The 13,048-nt window shown below is 45.2% G+C and overlaps 1 protein-coding gene across 1 annotated transcript in view; it reads left to right on the top strand.

Annotated features, from left to right (window-relative positions):
• The first annotated feature begins 616 nt into the window (after positions 1–616).
• Positions 617–13,048, top strand: part of LOC311246731 (phospholemman-like) — a 49,542-nt gene continuing 37,110 nt past the window's right edge. Inside the window, exon 1 of the mRNA XM_084336953.1 lies at positions 617–718. The gene's annotated coding sequence lies outside the window, so the exon portion shown is untranslated. The remainder of the gene's footprint in view (positions 719–13,048) is intronic.

The raw sequence follows: 13,048 nt of genomic DNA on the forward strand, positions 1-13,048 counted from the left end.
AAGTCAGGTCAAGTCAGATGTAAATCACAACAACAAGTTGCCTCGACGGGGTTTCACAGATTAACAAGTAACACCACAATAGATCCACAATAAAAAAAACACCATAAAATCCATAATTTCACAACATCCCCAGACTTTCCCCAATGAAGATACGGAACTACTCCATGTAACCTATAGCAATAAGAAAACCCCTCAGGTGGGCAGTTCAAAGGGGATGTCGGTGATATATATGGGTGTTGCTATGGAGGATGATAGAATAATGAATAATAATAGAACAAGCAAAAACAATTATAATTTGTCTTAAATACTAAAGTGAGACTAATTAAAGTTAAATAATAATAGAAATAACAACAATAAAACACAGGAATACAATGATGATGGTATGATAAAAGATGAAATCACCTCACAACAAATAATCACAGCTTTCGTTCCCGACAAACAAAGGTTAAAAAAAAAGAAATTCCTCCTCCTCTTCGGAGCTCAAATCTGACCCCGGATCATCTTCTCCGCCCCCTTTCCTGACTTTAAACTATTTCTTAAAAGTAGTGAAACTGGTCCTAGGTCTGTTTGGTTTTACTCCGGCGCCGTAACTTCTTCCATATGGATTATTAAACTCAGCCCCCCTCCAGCCCGACCTGTTGCGCGCGTCACGGTGGGTGTTGGTTCTGCTCTCTGTCTCTTTTCAGCACAGTTCCACCGGATTCACTGCGTGTCGGAGGTAAGTGTGTTTTAGGTGTTTAGACAAACAAAACAATGGCTTTTTTCATTGATGCCTGTCGTTTATGATTATTTTCTCTTCAAGTATTTTTTTTTTAAAATCGTAATATAACTTTTATTGCAGGGTGGTCACTTTTTCCACGCGTATTCAGAATAATATATTGCGCATCGTCTATACAGCGCTGTTATAATAACGCGATGACCGTTGACGTTTGAGATAAAAAAAAAAAAATATTCTGGTATATTTTTGCATTCAGAGGGAGGGGGGAAAATCACTCCGTTTTTTGTTATTGTTGGTCTGTACCAAGTAACACATCGTTTGTCTCACGTCATGTGCTTTAATCATATATATATATACTCGAAATAGCGCTGTGTGTAACTAACTATACTGAAAAGGCTGCTTGTTACCGTGAAGAGCGCATTATGCGTGCGTGCGAGGACAATGGAACAGCGTGCATCCGCGTGCCAACGTGCGTAATTCCCGCAGAGAGACATTGTTGGCATGATGTGTTATTATTGAACATACGTTGTATGTATACAGTACAGTACAGTCTGAAGCGCGTCTGCTCGTCTTTCTCGCCCGCACGCCACGGGGACACGGTGCGCGCGGTTGTTTTATCTTGTTGCTGTGCGCGCACCGTGCGTTGACCCTGGCGCGCGCGGGCGCACCAGCGGAAACTGTGAGCAAGGCCAAATGTTGACTCGTAGAAAGGCTTGGAAAGAGTGTTGCTAGTCTGTCTGTCTGTCTCTCTCTGTTTGAGTCCCGTCAAAGTTTTGTTTTATTTGTCACACACATGTACATTATTACAGTAAAATGCTTGGTTCTGCATGCGCCCCCCTGAAATTGTGCTTCATACAGTAAAAAGTTAAAAGAACAAAGACCAAACACTATACAAAGAATACAATATCCAATATACAACTACAAGTACAAACTAAAGTACAAAATGCTAAAATGAGCTAGAGATGTAGTGCAAATCTTTAGTAATAAATAGATATGATATTTTATACAATATACTGTATAAGACGAGGGGGTGAGGAGAGAAGGGATGACACGCGACAGATCATTATTTCTCCTGAAGTTGAATTTGAGAAACGCCCGTAGACACATATTTTTTTTGTCTTAGCTTTTATTTATGGGACCAGTTAAAGTTCTGACTGTTGTAGGCGACTCTCTTGATAAAAACAAATCAATGACTTTGAAATAACACTGCATGTATTGTCTGAAATCTCAAGACATGCCATCTTATGACATGTTGTTTTTCAACATATCTGTATAGGCTCAAGAGATGGTTAGCTAGAGGCAACAACAGCCCTGTGTCTTTCATTTACCCTCAAAGAGGTACGTTAGCTAGAGGCAACAGCCCTGTCTTTCATTTACTCTCAAAGAGGTACGTTAGCTAGAGGAAACAGCCCTGTCTTTCATTTACTCTCAAAGAGGTACGTTAGCTAGAGGAAACAGCCCTGTCTTTCATTTACTCTCAAAGAGGTACGTTAGCTAGAGGCAACAGCCATGTGTCTTTCATTTACTCTCAAAGAGGTACGTTAGCTAGAGGCAACAGCCATGTGTCTTTCATTTACTCTCAAAGAGGTACGTTAGCTAGAGGCAACAGCCATGTGTCTTTCATTTACTCTCAAAGAGGTACGTTAGCTAGAGGCAACAGCAGCCCTGTGTCTTTCATTTACTCTCAAAGAGGTACGTTAGCTAGAGGCAACAGCCATGTGTCTTTCTACTCTCAAAGAGGTACGTTAGCTAGAGGCAACAGCCCTGTGTCTTTCTACTCTCAAAGAGGTACGTTAGCTAGAGGCAACAGCCATGTGTCTTTCTACTCTCAAAGAGGTACGTTAGCTAGAGGCAACAGCCCTGTCTTTCATTTACTCTCAAAGAGGTACGTTAGCTAGAGGCAACAGCCCTGTCTTTCATTTACTCTCAAAGAGGTACGTTAGCTAGAGGCAACAGCCATGTGTCTTTCATTTACTCTCAAAGAGGTACGTTAGCTAGAGGCAACAGCCCTGTGTCTTTCATTTACTCTCAAAGAGGTACGTTAGCTAGAGGCAACAGGCCTGTGTCTTTCATTTACTCTCTCAAAGAGGTACGTTAGCTAGAGGCAACAGCCCTGTGTCTTTCATTTATTCTCAAAGAGGTACGTTAGCTAGAGGCAACAGGCCTGTCTTTCATTTACTCTCTCAAAGAGGTACGTTAGCTAGAGGAAACAGCAGCCCTGTCTTTCATTTACTCTCTCAAAGAGGTACGTTAGCTAGAGGCAACAGCAGCCCTGTCTTTCATTTACTCTCTCAAAGAGGTACGTTAGCTAGAGGCAACAGGCCTGTGTCTTTCATTTACTCTCAAAGAGGTACATTAGCTAGAGGCAACATCCCTGTGTCTTTCATTTACTCTCTCAAAGAGGTACGTTAGCTAGAGGAAACAGCAGCCCTGTCTTTCATTTACTCTCTCAAAGAGGTACGTTAGCTAGAGGAAACAGCAGCCCTGTCTTTCATTTACTCTCTCAAAGAGGTACGTTAGCTAGAGGAAACAGCAGCCCTGTCTTTCATTTACTCTCTCAAAGAGGTACGTTAGCTAGAGGCAACAGGCCTGTGTCTTTCATTTACTCTCAAAGAGGTACATTAGCTAGAGGCAACATCCCTGTGTCTTTCATTTACTCTCTCAAAGAGGTACGTTAGCTAGAGGCAACAGCCATGTGTCTTTCATTTACTCTCTCAAAGAGGTACGTTAGCTAGAGGCAACAGCCCTGTCTTTCATTTACTCTCAAAGAGGTACGTTAGCTAGAGGCAACAGCAGCCCTGTGTCTTTCATTTACTCTCAAAGAGGTACGTTAGCTAGAGGCAACAGGCCTGTGTCTTTCATTTACTCTCAAAGAGGTACGTTAGCTAGAGGCAACAGCCATGTGTCTTTCATTTACTCTCAAAGAGGTACGTTAGCTAGAGGCAACAGGCCTGTGTCTTTCATTTACTCTCTCAAAGAGGTACGTTAGCTAGAGGCAACAGCCATGTGTCTTTAATTTACTCTCAAAGAGGTACGCTAGCTAGAGGCAACAGGCCTGTGTCTTTCATTTACTCTCTCAAAGAGGTACGTTAGCTAGAGGCAACAGGCCTGTGTCTTTCATTTACTCTCAAAGAGGTACGTTAGCTAGAGGCAACAGCCCTGTGTCTTTCATTTACTCTCTCAAAGAGGTACGTTAGCTAGAGGCAACAGCAGCCCTGTCTTTCATTTACTCTCAAAGAGTTACGTTAGCTAGAGGCAACAGCCATGTGTCTTTCATTTACTCTCTCAAAGAGGTACGTTAGAGAAGAGCAACAGACACTGGCTAAAAAAACAAACATGGGATAGGTGTCTCCTGGTGGGATAGGTGTCTCCTGGTGTGATAGGTGTCTCCTGGTCCTGGTGGTATATGTGTGTTCTGGTGTGATAGGTGTGTCCTGGTGGTATAGACTGTGTGTCCTGGTGTGATAGGTATGTCCTGGTGGGATAGGTGTCTCCTGGTGTGATAGGTGTCTCCTGGTCCTGGTGGTATAGGTGTGTCCTGGTGGTATAGGTGTGTCCTGGTGGTATAGGTGTGTCCTGGTGGGATAGGTGTCTCCTGGTGGGATAGGTGTCTCCTGGTGGGATAGGTGTCTCCTGGTGGGATAGGTGTCTCCTGGTGGGATAGGTGTGTCCTGGTGGTATAGGTGTGTCCTGGTGGGATAGGTGTGTCCTGGTGGGATAGGTGTCTCCTGGTGGGATAGGTGTGTCCTGGTGGTATAGGTGTGTCCTGGTGGGATAGGTGTCTCCTGTTGTGATAGGTGTCTCCTGGTCCTGGTGGTATAGGTGTGTCCTGGTGGTATAGGTGTGTCCTGGTGGTATAGGTGTGTCCTGGTGGTATAGGTGTCTCCTGGTGTGATGGGTGTCTCCTGGTCCTGGTGGTATAGGTGTGTCCTGGTGGTATAGGTGTGTCCTGGTGGTATAGGTGTGTCCTGGTGGTATAGGTGTGTCCTGGTGGTATAGGTGTGTCCTGGTGGTATAGGTGTGTCCTGGTGGTATAGGTGTCTCCTGGTGTGATGGGTGTCTCCTGGTCCTGGTGGTATAGGTGTCTCCTGGTGGGATAGGTGTGTCCTGGTGGTATAGGTGTGTCCTGGTGGTATAGGTGTGTCCTGGTGGTATAGGTGTGTCCTGGTGGTATAGGTGTGTCCTGGTGGTATAGGTGTGTCCTGGTGGTATAGGTGTGTCCTGGTGGTATAGGTGTGTCCTGGTGGTATAGGTGTGTCCTGGTGGATGAGCCACAAACTGTGACCATCGTTGTGCGTCTCTCTTGACTATCTTTACTGAGACAAACCTGGGTAAACAAAGCCTAAAACAAATCACTCTGTGTCCTCCCCCCTCCTCCTCCTCCTCCTCCTCCTCTTCCTCCTCCTCCTTCCCCTCCTCCTCCTCCCCCTCCTCCTCCTCCTCCTCTCCTGACCTTTCAGGCAATACTAATAAAGTTCCCTGCTTGTCTGCCGGTGTCCTTGATCCACACTTCCTCTGTGTAAAAGAGAGTCCGCTCTTCTCTCTGCTCTTCTGAAGAGGTTCTGCAGAACCTAACACGGGTGTGTGTGTGAGAGGCAGAGCAGACTCCACGACAAACGAGAATTATTACAAGTCTAGTTGGTTCCCAAAACTCCACCGACAAACTCCACCGGTCTGGAGATTGACGGCACCGTTTACTGTGGTTCTCCAGATGAGATGATGAATTCCCCCCCGAGCAGAACGAATATATTATTCTTTATAGTCATTTTGATCACTTCTATTTCATCTTTCCAATGACGTTTGACCGACACGAGTGGCCAAGCGTGGGCGGAGCTTGGGATGGTCCATTCTGGTTGGTTTCCGTGTGGCTCTCAAACACGTGAGACGGGGACAGAAACTAACTAAGTGCTTTTACTCAAGTAGCCTACTGTATTTTACTTGAGTATTTCCATTTAATAGTTTTACTCTGCTATATTTCAAGCCTGCCAACTTTAAAGAGGATATAATCAGTGTCAACGTAAGAAAGGTCAACGCACTGAGGATCACAATACAAGAACGTCACACAGAACGTGTACTTTTGATACCAAAAACATTCAGTAACAAATACTTGAACCCAGTAACTCGAGTCACATTTTGAATGGATGACCTTTACTCCAATTATATATTAGAACATTTCTTCCTTGTTTTTTTTCTCTTTTAAAAAGCATTCGTGTACTTCGTCCCCCCCCCCCCCCCCCCCGTGCGCCCAGATCAACCTCGTGTCAGGTTTCAAGTATTGATCGGCTGGTACTCAGCAGACACAGGCCCTCTCTCTCCCACTGACTCGTTCAAACCCCTGGGATCATTAGCTCTGATTATAACTAGAGATGAGTTCAAAATGAACAAATCGCTCATATGTCCTACGTCACCTTCCTGCCGCTTCAGCGCTCCAAGATAACGCACTCTCGGGAAGAATGCTGCCGTGTGTATGTGTGCGCGTGTGTGTATGTGTGCGCGTGCGTGTGCGTGCGTGTGTATCGACAGGCCAGCTGATAACGCCTGTGGTGATAACGGTCTGCTACTGTGTGGTACATGACCTGTGCTCTGATTGGCCAGGTCATGTGACATGAGCGCCAATCGTGGGACGGCAAGTTTCTACACTGGTTAAGCTTAGGCACTAATTTCGAAGTTGGTTAAGGTTAGAGTTTGTCTTAGAGCATGGCGATAGAACGCCAGGTAGTTTGCAGGCTGTTTGACGCGGAAATGGGCAAACACGCTATTGGGCGCACATGTCACATGACCTGGCCAATCAGAGCGCAGGAAACGCGGATGCGTTGTAAAAAGGCTACACACGTCCAGGGGGGGGAGGTAGAGTCCAGGGGGGAGGTAGATAATAATAAAATAATAATGGATTGGATTTATATAGCGCTCTTCTCTGACTCTGAGCGCTTCACAGAGTCCATTATTCGTTCATACACAGTCATACCGGTGGTGGTAAGCTACAATTGCAGCCAGAGCTGCCCTGATACAGCAGCACGGTGGGGAGGTTGTGGCACAGAGATCAGTAACTTGTCCAACTGGAAAGACTGCTTTTTATACCTTCTGGGAGCAGGTTCTGCAGAACACCTGGAGCCAATTAAACCACAGTGTGACACGAAGACCAGCTAGACCAGTTAGGAGTGAAAGAGTGGACTCTGTGTCTCTACTGGCTGTGTCTCTACTGTCTCTACTGTCTACTGGCTGTGTCTCTACTGTCTCTACTGGCTCTGTCTCTACTGGCTGTGTCTCTACTGTCTCTACTGGCTCTGTCTCTACTGGCTGTGTCTCTACTGTCTCTACTGTCTCTACTGGCTCTGTCTCTACTGGCTCTGTCTCTACTGTCTCTACTGGCTGTGTCTCTACTGTCTCTACTGGCTGTGTCTCTACTGGCTGTGTCTCTACTCTCTCTACTGTCTGTGTCTCTACTGGCTGTGTCTCTACTGTCTCTACTGGCTGTGTCTCTACTGGCTGTGTCTCTACTGTCTCTACTGGCTGTGTCTCTACTGGCTGTGTCTCTACTGTCTGTGTCTCTACTGGCTGTGTCTCTACTGTCTCTACTGTCTGTATGTCTACTGGCTGTGTCTCTACTGTCTGTGTCTCTACTGGCTGTGTCTCTACTGTCTGTATGTCTACTGTCTACTGGCTGTGTCTCTACTGTCTGTGTCTCTACTGGCTGTGTCTCTACTGTCTGTATGTCTACTGGCTGTGTCTCTACTATCTGTGTCTCTCCTGGTTGTGTCTCTACTGTCTCTACTATCTGTGTCTCCTGGTTGTGTCTACTGTCTACTGGCTGTGTCTCTACTGTCTCTCCTGGTTGTGTCTCTACTGTCTACTGGCTGTGTCTCTACTGTCTCTCCTGGTTGTGTCTCTACTGTCTCTACTGTACTGGCTGTGTCTCTACTGGCTCTGTCTCTACTGTCTGTGTCTCTACTGGCTGTGTCTCTACTGGCTCTGTCTCTACTGGCTGTGTCTCTACTGGCTGTGTCTACTGTCTCTACTGTCTCTACTGTCTGTATGTCTACTGTCTGTGTCTCTACTGTCTGTGTCTCTACTGTCTGTGTCTACTGGCTGTGTCTCTACTGTCTGTCTCTACTGTCTCTACTGGCTGTCTACTGGCTGTGTCTACTGTCTCTACTGTCTGTGTCTACTGTCTACTGGCTGTGTCTACTGGCTCTGTCTCTACTGGCTGTGTCTCTACTGGCTGTGTCTACTGTCTCTACTGGCTCTCTCTCTACTGGCTGTGTCTCTACTGGCTGTGTCTCTACTGGCTCTGTCTCTACTGGCTGTCTCTCTACTGGCTGTGTCTACTGTCTCTACTGGCTCTCTCTCTACTGGCTGTGTCTCTACTGGCTCTGTCTCTACTGGCTGTCTCTCTACTGGCTGTGTCTACTGTCTACTGTCTCTACTAGAGTTGTTCCGATACCGATACCAGTATCGGAAATGCCGCCGATACTGCCTAAAATGCTGGTATCGGTATCGGCGAGTACACGTAAATTCTAGTCTCCGATCCCATGACGTCATTTATCTCCTGCGGAGAGTGAGGATTATAAAATGAACGTGTTTTTAATTTTTTGATCCACTTTTTCTCCCATTTTCTATTTTTCTCCCATCCCAATTTCGTATCATCCAATTCAACCCTCCCCTGTCTCGAACACTGTTTCTTGCCTCCCACAAGCCGGCTGCAATGTGGACTAAGTCATACATAGCACAAGTCCCCTCCGATACTCGAGGTAACAGCAGTCGCATCTTTTCACCTGCGCGGCGCGATCTTTCAGCGTCAGGGGTCTGCGCTTTGGAGGGGCGCCGCCCCCATCGCTTCCTGATTCTACTGCGCAGGCGCACCAACCGACCTGTAGGAGTCGCTGTCCACAACGCCCGATCCCCACCCATCAGTTTCCCACCCCCTAATACTGCCAATGTGTACTATTAGTACGGACGACCAGCTAAACTGAAAGCAATGTGGAGCGCTGGGCTCGAACAGGCGAGCCCAGCGTCTCCAGTATTCGTGGTGAGCGCCTTGCCCACTGCACCACGTAGCCTCCCCAAAAAATGAACGTGTTTTAAAGTGTGGTGCTGTTTGTCATTTTAACAGCAGATACACTTTCTTAAATTCCATTGTCCCCGACAGAGCGTGTGACGGGGAGCTCGGACGGGATGTGTTTTGCTTGCTGGTGTTATGATAGCATTAGCTGAAAAGCTAGCTAGTTGGAACAACATCCGCCCGTTACATCAAATCAGATGATCGCCTGTCCTTTCTCCAGGACCTGACACTGTCCGTCTATCAACAATAATGCACCCACGGTGAATCGTATTTAAGTTAAGTAGCTACTGACTAGCGTTAGCTGACTAACGTTATCAAATGTCAATGCGGGGAATATGAGCTAGGTCAGCTAGCTTAGCTTGATACCGGTACCGTGGCTAAAGTTGGTGCTATTCATAATCCAGCAATAATGGATGCAGACCTGCAAGCAAAGTACAGCAAGTTCCAAGTGCCAAAGGATAAGAGTCTGAGGCGGAGTCTCAAAAGAGAATGTTGAATATTTATTTTGCATCGAAAATCACAACATGAACGTTCTATCTGCTACTAGCTTACAGACTGGGTAGCGAGTGCAACACCGTCTAATGTCCGTGCGGATCATTGGAGTAGGGTATATCTGCAGTGCCGCAGCCCCATACTCATTGATTAATGATACTAATACTAATCTATACAATCACCTGTTGTTGAATAAATACCATTACTTTCTAGTTATTACTAAAAAGCAGTTATATAAAACAGTACCTGTAAAAAAAAAAAAAAAAAAAGTAGAATTTATATGTTTATTTTATATATATATATATATATATATATATATATATATGTATGCACTGGTATCGTATCTGTATCGGCCGATACCCAAAGCTTAGGTATCGGAATCGGATCGGAAAGGAAAAAATGGTATCGGAACATCTCTAGTCTCTACTGTCTGTGTCTACTGTAGGGCTGTCTTAAATACTTCGAAGCTTCATTCGATGGGCATGGGATTCGAATATGAAAATAAAATTCGATTATTTTTGCAAAATCAACTCTGCCTCTCTTTTTTTTTTTTTTTTTTATCCACTTTTTCTCCCATTTTCTATATTTTCTCCCATCCCAATTTCGTAATCATCCAATTCAACCCTCCCCTGTCACGAACGCTGTTTCTTGCCTCCCACAAGCCGGCTGCAATGTGGACTAAGTCATACATAGCACAAGTCCCCTCCGGTACTTGAGGTAACAGCAGTCGCATCTTTTCACCTGCGCAGCTCGATCTCTCAGTGGCGAGGAGTAACGCGTGGGAGGCTCACGCTGCCCCCGACACTTCCTGATTCTACTGCGCAGGCGCACCAACCGACCTGTAGTAGTCGCTGTCCACAACGCCCGATCCCCACCCATCAGTTTCCCACCCCCTAATACGGCCAATGTGTATTAGTACGGACGACCAGCTAAACTGAAAGCAAATGTGGAGCGCTGGGCGTCTCCAGATTTCGTGGCGAGCGCCTTGCCCACTACGCCACGTAGCCGCCCCTCTGCCTCTCTTTGTTAACTACAACAAGCAATGCTGTTTGTTATTTAAGATGAGGTCGGACTCGGCACTGACAGATTTGTGTTCATTGTGCTGCTTTTATAAAGCCTCAAATGACGGCTTACAATATTTCATGAAAGCAAAGTGTTTTGTTTGTCTAAGATTTAAAAAGGTTTAAACTTTACAGCACTGACAAAGTTGAACAAAGTTCTGTACAAGTCCCACAACATAAAAAAAAAGTACAAAAAAAAATTACAAAAAAAATCAAATCTCAGCCCGAAGCTTCGAATTCCAAAAAAAATTAATCGAAGGTCAGCCCCACTGGCTGTGTCTCTACTGGCTGTGTCTCTACTGGCTCTGTCTCTACTGGCTGTGTCTCTACTGTCTGTGTCTCTACTGTTTCTACTGGCTGTGTCTCTACTACGGTCTCTACTGTCTCTACTGGCTGTGTCTCTACTGGCTGTGTCTCTACTGTCTGTGTCACTACTGTCTCTACTGGCTGTGTCTCTACTGTCTCTACTGTGTCTATTTTCCAGTTTATTTTTCCACTTCTTTTCGTTGTACTGTGCTTGTTGTGTTGCATGATGACGAATACATTCCTAATCTAATCTAATCTCATATTGAAGTTGAGCTCTCGTTGTTTACAGCAGGGAAAGCGGTTTCTCCCACACTCCGTGGTTTTAGTCAAAACTGGATTAAAAAAAAAAAAAAAAAATTCCCTGGGAGACACTAGTAGCTACTAGCCAACAGGCCGGTTTCAGACCCAGTGGCAGGTGTCCTGTAGCTGCATGGTCCTCCAAACATCTGACACATCTGGCTATATTTAAACCCAAGAACCACACAATGACAGAGTTCTGTTATCAGAGGGTGTGGTACTAGTAGTCGGTCAATTTGTGACCGCTTCATTCTTTCTACGCAAAACACAGATTTACAGTAGATAGAGAAATAGAAACTAGATGGAAATTGGATTGTGTCTCTGTTAGGGGTGTAACGGTACACAAAAACCACGGTTCGGTACATACCTTGGTCTTGAGGTCACGGTTCGGTACAGTGGGGGAAAGTTTGGCTTTCCATTTTCCACTCAGGGGTGATGTAGTGTGCGGTAACTAATTGTACTTGTAGGGGCTGTCAATGAATATTCTATATTGAAATGAATAATCGATTTGTTAAATAAATAAATCTAAAATACTTTTTAGATTATATTGCTAGATTGCCATTATTAGGGCCCATTCAAAGTCCTATATGTATTGTTCATTGTGTAGCAACGTTAAACTTTTTCATTCACATATTCATACTAAAGTATGGTCTAAAGTATAAGTATGTTTTCATCTCTTTCTGCAGCTTTCTCCAGAACGTGATCTATAGCTGATGGCAATCGGCGCGATATAAAAGATTCCAACTGGACATGGTTCTATTCTTACCGTATCTTCCTCGCGCCGTTGGGCGATGAGCGTGGAGTATACATTTTCCTATTATGGGATGTTGGAATACCCGGTCCATTTCCAGGTTGTATAATGGTATATACGTCCAAATCATGTTGTTTATCGAGTTATTGGCAACGGATCGCTATGTATTGTGACGAGCTAGAGTGCCGGGACATATACCGAGTGCCCGGAAGTAATATGGGTAAACAGCACATCGTCCAAGTAACTTCCTGTTTGGCGATTGCGCCGATCGGCCACCAGATGGCGCTCTTGAACCGCTAGAGGGTTCAGTGGGGCTTTTTGGTGGGTCTCAGGCCAGCGGATGGGAAATATGAATCCGATCACAGATTTTTGAAATATTGATATCAAAGACGAGTTACGGCGTCTTCGGCAACTTGAGCATGGCGGGGAAGGACTCCTAAACTCGTCTTCTGGCAGTTAAAGTGTTAACATACCGTTGTATTCGTTCGGTACACAGCCATACTGAACCTTGGGTCCAGTACTGAAACGGTTCGGTACGGATACACGTGTACCTTTACACCCCTAGTCTCTGTGTGGTTTAGAGCGAGGGAGAGGGAGAAGAGAAACAGACAGAGGAGAGAGACGCTCACACGTCCTCCTCCTCTCACACCCTGAGGTGTAATGTCTCAGCTTGGTGTCAGGAAGAGGCGCCGGGAAACAGGTGAAACATGTAAAGACGACAGCTCTTTGTGATTGGCTCCTGAGTGGGGGGGGCGTGTCGGTGCCTGAGGCTAATCTGATTAACCCTTTCACTACCCACACTGCCACCATGGTTAACCCTTTCACTGCGACAATACAGAAGGTTTACCCTTTCACTGCCACACGACAAAAGGGTTAACCCTTTCACAGCCACACTGCAGAAGGTTAACCCTTTCACTGTCGCACTATAGACGGTTAACCTTTCACTACCGTCTGTGAACAGGTTAACCATCTGTAGTGTGGTAGTGAAAGGGTTAACTGATAGCTGGATAGTAAATCATGACAAAGACCAATGAGTTGAAATGTTCCCCCAAGTTGAATCTGATTGGATGGCGGAGTTGTAAATTGAATCTGATTGGATGGTGGAGTTGTAAATTTAATCTGATTGGATGGTGGAGTTTGTGGCGCAAGGTCTTCCTGAGTGAACCTTCGCTGAGCTTCATTTAGCAAAATATAGACAGAAAGTGCTTTAATGAAACAAATGTAAAATAGGAATAAATAAACAAAATCACTAGATGAAAAATAAAGTAACACCCCACTAAATAAATAAAAGGAGCAATAAAACAGATATTATAAATATGCCATTTAGTGATGCTGATTTGTATACAACATTTCCAGCAACCCGC

Source organism: Notolepis coatsorum (genome assembly GCF_963971535.1).
Source record: "Notolepis coatsorum genome assembly, chromosome: 19".
Classification (NCBI taxonomy): Eukaryota; Metazoa; Chordata; class Actinopteri; order Aulopiformes; family Paralepididae; genus Notolepis; species Notolepis coatsorum.